Source organism: Monodelphis domestica, chromosome 3 (assembly GCF_027887165.1).
Source record: "Monodelphis domestica isolate mMonDom1 chromosome 3, mMonDom1.pri, whole genome shotgun sequence".
NCBI lineage: Eukaryota > Metazoa > Chordata > Mammalia > Didelphimorphia > Didelphidae > Monodelphis > Monodelphis domestica.
Window position 1 is genome coordinate 455,043,586 of NC_077229.1, and position 14,121 is coordinate 455,057,706.

The window sequence follows — 14,121 nt, forward strand, 5'->3', positions numbered from 1 at the left end:
TATTGTTGGATTTGATTTTCTGTTCTCCTTAAAGCACTTTGTTTTTGACTGAGGTGGAAGGGTTTTCACAGAAGAATGGATTTTTGCCACTTCCAAGCCACAATCTTGACTCTGTCCCTCCTAATGACTTCTTAAATGACTCTAATGACTCAAACCAAAATCTCCTGATAGTAACCCATATTTCTCTTTTTTATAATAATTATTATTTTATTTACAACTTTTATTTTCTATCTTAGGATCATTTCTAAGTAGCAGCTCCAAGGCATAAGAGTAGAAAGGGTTAGGCAATTAAGATTGTTATTTGCCTAGTCATACAGCTAAGAAGCGTCTGAGTTCAGATTGCTCTGAAACTCTATTGATTAGAGAAACAAATTGAAACAAATCTGAGGTATCACCTCATACCTATCAGACTAGCTATTATGACAGAAAAGGAAAATGACAAATGTTGAAGGGTGTGTGTGAAAATTGGGATATTAATACAGTGTCGATATAGTTGTAAACTGATCCAACCATTCAGGAAAGCAATTTGGAACTATACCCAAAGGGCAATAAAACTGTTTCCTTTGACACAGCAACACCATTACATCTGTAATCCAAAGAGAAGGGAAAAAAGAAAAACATCTATCAAAAATATTTATAGTCACTTTTTTGTGGTGACAAAAATTGGAAACTGAGGGGATGCTCATCAATTGGGGAATAGCCCAATAAATGATGCTATCTAATTGTGATGGGCTATTATTGTGCTATAAGAAAGGATGAGTAGGATGCTTAAAAAAAAACTGAAAAGTCTTACATGAAGTGATCAAAGTGAAGTGAGTAGGACCAAGAGAACAGTGCATGTAGTAATGGCAATTTTATACAATGATCAATTATGAATGACAGCTATTCTCAGTAATACAAAGATCCAAGTCAATTCCAAAGGACTTATGATGAAAAATGCTATCCATTTCCAGAGAAAGAACTAATGGAATCAATGCAGATGGAAGCAGACTGCTTTTTACTTTATTTTTTAGGAGTTTTTTTAGGTCTGTATTTTCTTTCACAACATGACTAATATGAAAATGTGGTTTGCATGACTGCACATGTATGTAACCTATATCAAATTACCAAAGTCTCAGAGAGGATGGAAGAAAGAGGTGGAGAGATTTGAAATTCAAAGTTTTAAAAAATAAATGTTAAAAGTTGTTTTTATATGTAATTGGAAAAATCCCAAATAATAAATAATAAAAGTTTAAAATAGGAAAAAAAGACTACATATAGAAGAAATATATAAAAGAAGTATTGGTATTTTAGAGATTTCTTTAAATTTTAAGTTATTTTATTGAGCATGTATGTGGCAATTCATATAAAAACTAATTCTCTGAAATGCAATGTAGAAAATTTTTGAGTAAAAAATGGTTTTAAGGAATTGGGAATAGCATATCTATCCAGACATATATAGCACCAAGGGCTATAGTCAGAGGTAGCTGAGGTACTACTCATTAGTTATCAGTAATGACTTCAGTGATTGAATCATATAGTCATGTCCCAACATAATTACGGCTAGGTATTGTGGTAGAGGCATGGGGAGAGAGAGAACTTGTAAACCAAGATGCAAGGCTGGAGACCCAGCTGTCAATCAAGAGAAGGTTCCAACGGAATGTTCCCAGGAGTGGCAGTTGGGGGTTTCTGGCCACACTGAGGGGAAGAAGCAGGATCTAAAAGGCTTTGGACTTTGTCTCTGGTTCTGAGCAGTTTCCCTCCCTTCTTCCCACACACACACCCCCCATAGCCAATGTTCAATTCCACTGGGTTTTACATATGTCATTGACCAAGACCTATTTCCATATTATTGATATTTGCACTAGGGTGATCGTTGAGTCTACATCCCCAATCATATCCCCTTTGACTTATGTGATCAAACAGTTGTTTTTCTTCTTTGTTTCTACTCCCACAGTTCTTTCTCTGGATGTGGATAGCATTCTTTCTCACAAGTTCCTCTGAATTTTTCTGGGTCATTGCATTGCTGCTAGTAGAAGTCTATTACATTCGATTGTGCCACAATGTATCTTTCTCTCTGTATATTATTCTCCTGATTCTGTTCCTTTCACTCTGCATTAATTCCTGGAGGTCATTCCAGTTCACATGGAATTTCTCCATTTCTTTATTCCTTTCAGCACAATAATATTCCATCACCATCAGATACCACAATTTGTTCAGCCATTCCCCAATTGAAGGGCATCCCCTCATTTTCCAATTTTCTGCCAACATAAAGATCACAGATATGAATATTCTTGTTCAAGTCTTTTTCCTTATCATCTCTTCGGGGTAAAAACCCAGCAGTGGTATGACTGGATCAAAGGGCAGACAGTCTTTTATCGCCCTTTGGGCATAGTTCCAAATTGCCCTCCAGAATAGTTGGATCAATTCACAACTCCACAAGCAATGCATTAATGTCCCAATTTTGCCACATCCCCTCTAACATTTATTATCTTCTTTTGCTGTCATATTGGCCAATCTGCTCATAATGAAGTGGTACCTCAGGGATATTTTGATTTGCATTTCTCTAATTATAAGAGATTTAGAACACTTTTTCATGTACTTATTGATAGTTTCGATTTCTTTATATGAAAATTGCCTATTTATGTCTCTTGTCCATTTATCAATTGGGGAATGGCTTGATTTTTTGCACAACTGATTTAGCTCCTTATACATTTGAGTAATTAGACCAAAGGGATTTTTCTTAGGAAACATTTTTAACCATGTCAGTCATAGTCATGTCAGCTCAATAGTCACCAGTGGCTCCCTTTGACCATGTGTCAATCCAGTCAGCAGATCCTTCTGTCCCTCTTTACCAGTCTCAACTTGAAAGCATGAAGAATTCCTTCTGTCTCCACTTCCAAAAATGAAGAACTGTCCTCTCACAGGAGGTTCCACTCCAAGTGTCTCATGTCGAACTCCCAGAAGAACCCTGTTGTCCCCATTTTAGCAGTGAAGAACTGAGGCTCAGAGACATGCAGTGCAATGCCAAGGGCTCCACAGCTAGGAATTATCAGAGACAGCATTGAAGCCCCCAAATCATGATTTCAGTCTATCATTGTCTACTATTTTCTACCATGATTAAAACTGGTCATTTATGTTTTTTTGGGTTTTTTCTTAAATTCTTAATATTTAAAATGTTTATTCTGGAGGTACATATTCTAAGAGACTTAGAAAATATAAATCAGTATCATGATAAGGGGTGCACACAATTTGTTTGTATTCATATAGTATAAAGTATTGGTATTTGTTTTCTGAAAAGGTTTCCAAAATGCGAAAAACTTAATTGGGAGCTTATAAGATCCCCATACCTCTAAAATTGTAAGCTGTAGACCCAGTGATAATCTCCACGAGTAAAGAAAGTTTATACTCCTTGTGCCCCCAAAACTCAAGACCTCTGTTTAACTCACTACTGAAAGGAATTAAATCATTTTGATCAAATCTGGTATCCTACTGAAGAATATATACTTGTTATTCAGGCATGTCCAACTCTTCACATCCCCATGGACCATAGCTATCCATACAGTTTTCTTGACAAGGATACTGGAATGGTTTGCCATTTCCTCCTTCAGTAGATCCTTTTGTAAGGCAATCAGAAGGAAGGAAGGAAAGAAATGAGTTCAAATCTAGCCTCAAAGTAAATTAACCTTTGTCTGCTTCAGTTTCCATAACTGTAAAATGAAGATAGTAATAAATACATGAGTGTTGTGGTGAGAATCAAATAAGATAATATTTATAAAATGTTCTGCCTAGAGCTTGGCACATAACAGATTCTTAATAAATGCTTATTCCTTCTTTTGTCCCCTCACTATTTCTACTCCTTAATTATCTTATATATCTTCTCTTCAAAAGGAAGATACCATCCCCAGCTCAACAAAGAAACTTCTAGTATGGTGGATTTGGAGTCAGTTGATCTGTGTTCAAATCCTATCTCAGCCAAGTATTACCAATGTGATTTTACTTCCCTGCATCTCGGTTTCTCCAATTATAAGATGGCTTGGACCAGCTGATTTCTAAGGTCCCTACTGGTTCTAAATTTATGATTAATTTTATAAAAATCTGAAAGTTGGCTTTGCATCACACAGGTAAATCCCAAACATATCAGAAAGGTAAGTATAAACCATACTTATAATGGATTTTGTTTTTCTTGTCTTTTCAATAGATGGGGGTAGAAAGAGAGAATTTGAAACAAAAAGTTAAATTAAATTTAAAAACTTTTAAGATAATTATAGGATAACCAGAAAATTTCAGTGGTACTACCCTGATATGTCTCTGACATGTCCTTTAGTTTTTCTCTGCTCTGATTCGGATAAAATTCCAGGCAAGCAGGAGTCTTGGGAAAGAATAGGTTTATAAGCATTTAAATAACTAAACCCAAGACCTTGATTAAGCAGAACGTACAGAAAATTGGCTTGTTTAATTAATTGGGATTTCTGATTAACTGAAGGTTATTTAAACTATTGTTTTGCTTTCCATGAGCATTTTAAAACTTTCTAAAATAGACTCACCTATTAAACACTCTAGTAAGAAGAATATACAGGAAAGAATCAATCAATTAACAAGTATTTATTATGTTCTTCCTTGGTATAGTTCATAGTGCTAGATGCTTAGTATAAAAGGACCAAGAAGAAATAATCCTTATTTTCAACAAGCTGACATTTTATCAATGGATGACTCTTTGAAGATGACATATTTGTCTCACAGATTTTTTTTCTATGTGCTCCTTATACAATATGTTATCAGTACAATATATGTCAAACACTTCTCTAATATATTACAGTTTTGTTTCATTGTGAATATTTTTCTTTTTTTCCAGTCCTGTTTCATTGTGAATATTCTTCTTTTTTTCCTAGAGGATGAATAAAGAAACAAAGAATGAAATCCAGTTAACTGAAAGTTCCTATGAATTTCTAGATATTTGACGGTTTACAATTTCATCTTTCTTCCTGGTACTTTGGGTCAGTTAGGCAGAACTTCCAGAGTCATGATTATATAACTATATTTTCTTGTTTAATTTGAAGAACTGAAGAGTCCTAGATAAGGAACTGGGAATAGTCCAGAGTCATCAAGAGGTCATTAACATCTTACTTAGAAGGAACAAGCTAATGAACACTAACAGAATTCAATGAACCTGTGTGCAAAATGGTACTGCTGCTCTGGAAGAATGCCCTGGGACCCAGAGCATACATTGAAAAGTAAGATCCTCCAAACAAAACCATTTGTACACTCAACAGAAGCCAGTTTAGTGGTACAGAGAGGACACATTATTAATATATATTAATATTACATATTAATAAAATACTAATAATAAATATTAATACCATTGTGTTTTAATATGTTATATTAACAAAATGAAAAATGAAGTAAGATGCAAACTTAAAGCACTTTTAAAAAGCTATTATCATCATTATCATTGTATTTTAGAGCCTGGTTATTCTCGGAGGTTTCACATTGGGAATTTTAGAGACCATTAAAATAGACACTGTCCTTGTCCTGCAAGAACTTAAATTTAAAAGATATGAGAATACAATTATGGAAACAATTCTAGACAGAATCTTTTAAAATAAATGTTCTTTTAAAAAATCTCACTATTCTCCCTATTTTTAAAATGTTTTACTTCTTGAGAGGAAGAGAGGGAAGTATTTATGTAAATATACATCTATCACTCCAGTTCTCTTGGTCTCTTGGACCAGGACCAGAGCGCAGGTGTAGACTCAGTTTTCTTCCCTTCTGTGCAAATGCCTACCAGCCTTGGATGTCATCAGGGTAGAAAATGGTACCTGAGAAGAGGTATACTTGAAACTACAGGGTAAACAGTCTGTCCTAGAATCAAATTGCCTTCAAAAAAATTACAGAATATGGAGTTGAAAGGGCCCAAGAAGGCTATCTAGTCCATTTATACAAGAATCCCTTCAACAACATACCAAATAATTGGTGTTGAAGGTTTTGTTTCAAAATCTCCAGAGAGCAAGAACCCTTGACCTCTCATGGACTAGTGTCCTACATTGTGTTAGCTATAATATTTAGGAATTAATTATATCAAGCCCCAATGCTTTTCCTATTGGTAAGAAAGAAAAGCCAAGTAATCAAGTCCAGATGTGTCCAACAGTATGGAAAGGATTAAGAATTATTTGTTGCTAGCACTATATTTAAATAAATCCACAGACAGCTAGGTGGTTCACTGAAGAGCCATGTGTGCAGAGGTAAGATCCTAGATTCAAATCTGACCTCTTACACTTCCTAGATGTGTAGCCCTGGACAAGTCACCTAATCCCAATTAGCTAGCCCTTACAGCTCTTCTGTCTTAGAACCAATACACAGTAATGATTCTAAGGTAGAAGGTAAGGATTTTAAAAAATACTTAACATCAATTCTAAAACAGTAGGTAAGGGTTCAAGAAATAACTAGCTAAATAAATAAATAAATCCCAAGAAGTGCCTTTTAAATAGCTGGTATGGACAAAGCACTGTCATAGACCTAAACTCACAAAGAAAATACATCAGAGTCTTTGCTCTTAAGGTCCAAAAGGTACAAAGTATGTCCATACTAGAAGGGAGTCAACATGTGTAAAAAGAAGAGCAAAGTCCAATTTTCCCACCTGGCTAAATTAGATTCTGGATCTTTACCTGAAGACACCTAGAACCTGATGACTCTTTTCTGGCTGCCACACCTTTAGCTTCCATGCTCTATGAGTAACTCTCTAGCCTTGCCAAATAAACTCCAGACTTTGGGCTTATTTCTTCTGCCCGCTAACACTGCTAAGGCTTTGAGCGTGACTAGCCTCCTTATATTAGATCTGGACACCTGCTTATCTCCTTTCAGGCCTCTGTCATCAACCAGTTCTAGTCTGCTTCTGCTTATACCCTGATGAGAAAGCCTAGAGCAGTAATAAAAAAGGAACCACTAGACCTTGCAGAAGTATGCTGGAGGGCAGCAAATTGACATAGAAAACCACATATTAACATTATGTATCCTTTATTATATTTGTACTTATTTTGTTAAATATTTCCTAATTACATTTTTCTGAATGACCTTTACTTTCTGCCTTAGGATGAATCATTATGTGTTGGTTCCAAAGCAGAAGAGGGGTAAGAGCTAGGCAATGGGGGGTGGGGGTTTTAAAATTAATAATCAATAACTAAATGTTGTATTTTATAAAGTTCCATTAATGATAACTAAAGCAAAAGAGCTGCCTGACTTCAGCCTTCGAAACTAGGAGTCCAGGATCAACTTTTAAAAATCTGCTCGAAAATGAGAAGATGTGGGGTTCTTTTCTCCATGCTTAAAAATGGCAGACTAGAAGCACATACATGGAGTGTGGAAAGGGATTGAGGCGGAAAGATTTTTATACGTCACCCTCTGTGGGAAAAAAATGGCGGCAGAGATTGGCAGGCTCTAGTGGCAGGTATGGTCTCTGGAAAAGGAGGCTCCAAGCTGGGTGGACAGAGGTGAGGAATGCTGGCCAAGCAGATGGACAGGAGAAACAGGTAACAGGGCGGGCACACCCCTCCACCAGAGCCTTGTGGTGGACCTGCAACCAGGCTGAAGTCAGGCAGTTCTTTTGTTTTACTTACTTTAATAAAATATAATATGTTTTATTTATACAATATTTTTCTAAATTTATTTTGATTTATATATTCATAAGATATATAATATATAAATAAAATAAATATTAAATAAAACCAAAATTATAGATATATTTATAAAATATATTTGGTTATTGAATATTAATTTTAAAACTCACAGGGGATTAAGTACCCTTGCCTAAGGTCACACAGCTGGCAAGTGTGAGGCCAGATGTGAACCCAGGATCTCTCATTTCTGGACCTGACTCTCAAACCACTGAACCACCTAACTTCCCCTTCCCAATTATATTTCAAACTTGTTTGGCTCGTACTTGAGACTGTTCTGAGCTATGTGCAGCCCTATAGACCCTTTTTGACACCTCTAATCTAAAAATAAATTTAGAATTCATTATTTTAGGGGGGGTGAATAAGGGAGGGCAGATGGAAAAATCTAATACTTAAATTTTTTTATAATTTTTGTTAGTTATAATTATTATTAAAATCACCTAGGTGGTACAATGGATAAAATGCTGGGCCTGAAATAAGGAAGACTTATTTTCCTGAGTTCAAATCTGGAAGACACTAATCCTGGGCAAATCCCTTAAATCTATTTGCCTCAGTTTTCCATATGTCCAATGAGTTGGAGAAGGAAATGGCTAACCACTCTCATATCTTGGCCAAGCAAAACCCAAAATGGGATCACAAGACACTACTGAGAAAAAGACTAAATGATAACTGAGTTTTTAAAACACAGAGAAAATCCATTGTAACTAGAAATGATATGTAAAAGAAGTGCGGTGATATAATGTTTATAAAACAATCATATATATATTATATCTTATATACTATGCTAGATTAATAACTCAAGCTTTTTAAAAATACTTACTATGAATCAGACACCGCTATGGGCAGAAGATAGAAAGTCAAAAATGAAACTCTCCTTGCCTTCAAAACTTTAGCATGCTATTTAAGGAACAAAAATAAATGCATTATATGCTACTGTCTATAAAAGGGACATGATCAATAATTTATTTACACAGTTTAATAATTGAGTTATTTACTCTATATTATTCATTGTTTTTTCTAAGTTTACTTAGTGTTTTGTTCTGAAATCCTTAACTTCTGTCTTAGAATTGATATTAATTATTGGTTCCATGGCGAAAGAACAATAAGGGTTAAGGGACTTGCCCACCATCACATATCTAGGAAATATCTAAGGTCAGATTTGAACCCCAGGATATCCTTTCTCTAGGTCTGGTTCTCTGGCCACTGAGCCACTTAGCTGCCCTTTGACTTAGTCTTAACTATTTTGTAAAATAACATCTAGATGAAGGAATACCAGAATCAAACCAAGTTGCAAACATTGAAAATGGCACTTCTGGGGGCAGCTGGGTAGCTCAGTGGATTGAGAGTCAGGCCTAGAGATGGGAGGTCCTGGGTTCAAATATGACCTCAGACACTTCCCAGCTGTGTGACCCTGGGCAAGTCACTTGACCCCCATGGCCTAGCCCTTACCACTCTTCTGCCTTGGAGCAATATTGATTCTGAAGTGGAAGGTAAGGGTTTAAAAAGAAAAAGAAAATGGCACTTCTATCTCCAGAATATAAGCACCTTGAGTTGAGATCAAGGACTATATTTGCATGTCATTATGGCTCTGTTACCTAGTAATGTAACTGGGATAAGATAGGCACTAATCGAAAGTTGATTTAATTGACTATATTTTAATATTGTTTTGCTTGTATTCTACTTAGTAATAGCAACAGACATATAAACATGTAAAATGAACTTGGTGTTTTCCCGAGTCTTCTCAGGTCATTTCTATATTCCAATCCTGTTCACCTCCAATATTCCAGAATGTAAAGGTCATTCTGAGCACATTCTGCCATACTTTGCCCAAAGTATTCATCAAATCAATATTTAGGGGAAGTCTAACTTGTCCAAGAACAAGGATGTGGCAGTTATTCATCTCAGCTAATGTGATAGCAAGTAAAGCAGTCAAAGAATGGAAGAGAAAATCCAGAAGAAAAGAAGCATACCCCATTTCAAAGGAAAAGGGGAATGATTCAGATGCAAAAGGATTCTCAAACAAGTCAAAGCAGGTAATATTCTTAATAATTAGTTGAGACATTTTTCTTAAGCCACTCTCCCAAAAAAAGTACGGTACTTAAAAAGGGAGAATCTAAAGATATTCTAGGAAGAAATAGTTGAAAACTATTGTTTGTAAGGTCTCTCTAATTAGACCCAAGCACCAATAACAGAATGAATTCACACAGTAAACCCATGGTTTGGGCACTTATATGGGTTTCATTATTTTTTGAAAGAAGAAAGAGCTTCAGGTGGGGTGGTCAAAAACAAATGAGCTTTTGCTGAATTGAATAATGACATACCTTTGTGCATGATGTAAATATCATATTGAAAATGGTGCTCGAGGCCACTTCAATCCCTTCAAAAATTCTCAAGGTAGGTTTATGGAGAACTTCAGACAACTAATTCCTTCTAATACTTCTAACATGTCTCTTCCTAAACCAAAAAGTTAGGCTTGTCATTATTAACAGGAAGGAGTTAGTACCACAGTTAGAAATTGTGTACATGAGCTGCTTACAAATCCAACAAGCCATCCACTCTACCATCCTGTTTACCATAGGAGGGGAAAAGAGTATATTCAATTAAATAAGTGTTTTATGAGCATCTAATATGTACACGACATTGTGGAGAATTAAAGAAAATTGTTGTGAAAAATACTCTAACAGAATGAAAAATTTAGAAAAGGAGATGGCATCACTTTTTCAAGAACTTAAGCCAATCTAGCCTCATTTTCTTTCTGATAGTCACCAAACAAAGTAAGCTGGGAGTTGGTACGAATGTTGTGTCATTTGACAAATCCTCTCAATATATTTATAGGCAAAGCTGAGATGTGAATCTATAAATGATTGAATACCCTCACAAATGAAGTATTCGGGATGATAGCATTGATGATTAGCATCAGTAATAACTTACATGAAGCCTTTAAAGCTGCATAATTTACCTTATACAAGCCTGTGAGGTAAGTATTAATGGGCCAATATAAACCCAAAGGAAAGTCTCTAATGGAGCACCACTGGTCTCTCTCTGTCTTAGCAATGATTCAAAATTTTTTATCAGTGAATTGTATGAGGGCTTAGAAATTTTTCATATAAATTTCTATTTGACATAAATCTGTAAAGGATAATTAATATAGCTGGCAGCATGATTTTTTTGTTTTTAATGCTGGTGGGAAAGAATTATAGAACTAAGTTAATAAGATGAACTTCAATGCATTTAAGGGGAAGGGTATAAGCATTTTTATAGTACCTACTATGTTTCAGAAACCATGTCAAGAACTTTTTGCAAATATCTCATTTGATCCTCATGACAATCATGCAAGGTATGTGCTATTTATTATCCCCATTTTACAGTTAAGAAAACTGAGGTAAACAGATGTTAAATGACATGCCCAACATCAAGCTAGAAAATGTTTGAGGCTGGATTTGAACTCATATCTTTCTGACTCCAGGTCTAGCTCTCCACCCACTAAGTCAAAAGTTGCCTTATGTTCAAAAACTCATCCTCACAATTATAAAATGTAGGGGAGTTGACATCTTAGTGATTCCTTTAAAAGCTTTAGATTAGGGCATGTCAGCACAGTTACATTCTTTTCTCTAGCAAGACCATATCCCAGTTGTAGGAGCAGAAAGAACAGATGGAGAAAAGAAGAATGAGTTAGGATTTACAAATGAAACCATGGACAGAAGAGAAAGTCAAAGGTTCCAGAGAATCTGGGATCTGAATTTAAGTGATAAATTAGATGAACTGGAAGGGAGGAAGGTAATCATTAAAATGAAACTTACATTAAATAAGAAAGAATAATTGAATAGTTGACTGAACACAAGTGGGGGGAAAATTTCTCAGATTCAAAAAAGGAATCCAGAGGAGACAGCTCAGTTGATTGAGAGGCAAACCTAAAGATGGAAAGTCTTGTAACTGAGGATTAAGTCTTTCAGTATAGAGAGAGAAAAAGAGTAGAGACCTCCCTCCTCAAAGCAGGATTCAGGGAAGACAGCAGATGTAATGGAGAAAAGGTTTGGGGATGGTAAAGGGAACAGGATCTAGGAAAGGACAGATGATGTTTAGGGTTAGCTCAGAGAAAGGAGAGGGGATTTGAAGATTTTCCCCCTTCTACCTTCTCTCCTTAACTATGGCTGCTCTCCCAGATTTGCTCTTGTCCCACTTGTCCCCTCTCCACTACTAGAGACCAAAGGATTTCTTCTTAGGAAGATGTTTCTCCCCTTGATCTGTTCACTCACACTTTATTCAAAGTTTGGGGAAAAGATAACTATTTTAATGTCAATTAACTCAAACAGGGTAATACAAAAGAATAACTGGCAGGGAAAGAATGGGAAAGGAAAGTGGGAAAAAGGGGGTCCCTGTATCTATCTAAAACCCCTTTCCTCCTTCTGTGAGTTTGGGGGATCTCAGTCCTTGGCAGCCTGCGCCCCCTGAGAGAAAGTCAGGTTGACTCACCCTGGGTTTGGCCCCTTCACCACAGTCAGACCCAGGGCAACAGGAGCTGAAGTAAAGTCTGACAAAGATTAAAAATGTCTTTTCTCAGGTTTCTCTTCTCTGAGTCTCTTTAATTGGGAAGTGTTGGGGGGGGGGGATGATTTCCAGTCACAAGCAGGAAAAAGGTGGGTAACCCTCAGGAGAAAGTCTTATTCAAGCTTCTCTCTTCCACTTCTCCAGACTGAGAGACCAACTGCTCTTCAAAAGGAACCTTCAGCTCCTCAAGATTCTAACCTCCTGGGGTCCCTCCCCCATGGAGTAGAAAACTCTTCTTTTAGTGCCAGCTTCTGTCACAGGTTCAAATCTGAACAAAGAGATCTCCTAATTATGTGACCATGGACAAGTCATTAAACTCCATTGCCTAGCCCTTAATGTTCTTCTGTCTTGGAACCAATACACAGAACTGATTCTAAGGCAGAAGGTAAGGGTTAAAAAAAAAAAAGAACTTGAAGTAACTGGTAACAGGATATGTTGGGAGAAGGGACATGGTAGATGAAAGGGGGGGAAAAAACGAAGAAAGTAAGTTTATATCTTCTATCCTTTTGTTCTTAGCTTCCTCTACTCTCACACTATACTTATGAATTCTCTTTTAAAGAAATGACAAACATTTACGAAGGGCAAGACAACAGAAATTTAGAGATGGATGGGAACAGTTTTGCTCATAAGGAAAATACAGATCCACAGAAATTAAGGGAGTTAGGTAATCTGAACAAAGGAAGCAGGTATTCCACTATGCCTCTGCTCCAGCTTTGTTTTGGAGCTAACTTAGACAATAGAGTTGATTGTTGATTTTCAGTGAATGCATTTGTACTTTAAAAAATTGTAAAGGATACAAATTAAAGCTTGATTCAGTGTTTTGCTGACTGTCTAAAAAGTAATGGAGAAGACTTTAATAATGTAGATTAAACTTTAAAATTTAAAAACATAGTTTTGATGGGGGTGAACTGGTGGCTAAACATTAACCAGCACATCCCTGATGGACTGGCCTCCATGGAAAGAAAAAGTTTATTGATAATCAATATTTCAAAACCTCTTTATATATATATATATATATATATATATATATATATAAATGGAACTGTGACTTTATTAGTGTGGGTACTCTCTCCAATGGTGCTAATTATAATCCATCTGTTTCTTCTTATTCTGTTTTATGCTTTTTGATAACCTCCCATTAATCCTCCATAGGGAAGCCACCAAATGTGCTACGTAAGAGCATAAGCATAAGATTCCAATGGATCTCTTCACCTTTTACATATACCAACAAGTCACACAAGTATGGTCATCTCATACCCTTACTAAATTATGTCTACTTTCCTTTTTGAGGCCTCTGTGATGCCCTCCTCTACCAACACTTACTTTGTAATAAGTTGGAGCTCACTCAAACCCACTATCGACCGCATTGCCCTTTGAGTGGCCAGCAACTTCAGACATCCATTTCTCTTCAGAGACTATGGTTTTCCATGACTCATAACCAGAAGGCATCACTGCAAGAAGATTATTCTTTTTTTTAAAAAATGGTCCTTTATTTCAAGAGCAGCTTGTAATCATTAAAAGCACTGTAGAGTTTCCCAAAGGCAATGTTCTTTGCTTCCCTCCTGCTGCTTAATCTGGGCTGAATTCAGTATCCATCAGAGATATATGTGCTGAAGAATGAGCAATATAATTGTCCATCCAACTCTGTGCCACCATGTGAGCATAAGAAATGCTTCCTCCTCTTCTCATTTTCCAACAGGCCTTGAGAATAGAATCTTTTAACATCCTAAGCCAAGGCAGATTCTAAGCCAGTATATGTAGATTTTTAAAAAATGGAGTATTTCTCAAAATATATGGGATACCAACAATTAGAAGGAGGAATGGGAAGGAAGTGATGTCTTCTTTTTCTATCAGTGTAACTGAATGGCTTAGTCAAATTAGCATAAAGAAAAGCAAGGATGATTCTAATTCTATTGATGGTGAT

General features: G+C 36.1%; 1 long non-coding RNA gene across 1 annotated transcript; it reads right to left on the minus strand.

Moving 5' to 3' along the window:
- Positions 1-4,584: 4,584 nt before the first annotated feature.
- LOC103101157 (uncharacterized) lies at positions 4,585-12,356 on the minus strand. Its single transcript, XR_464616.2, has 4 exons — positions 12,123-12,356; positions 9,971-10,103; positions 8,470-8,546; positions 4,585-4,867 (listed from the first exon to the last, which is right to left on the minus strand). It is a non-coding gene; the product is annotated as an uncharacterized LOC103101157 (long non-coding RNA).
- Positions 12,357-14,121: the final 1,765 nt, after the last annotated feature.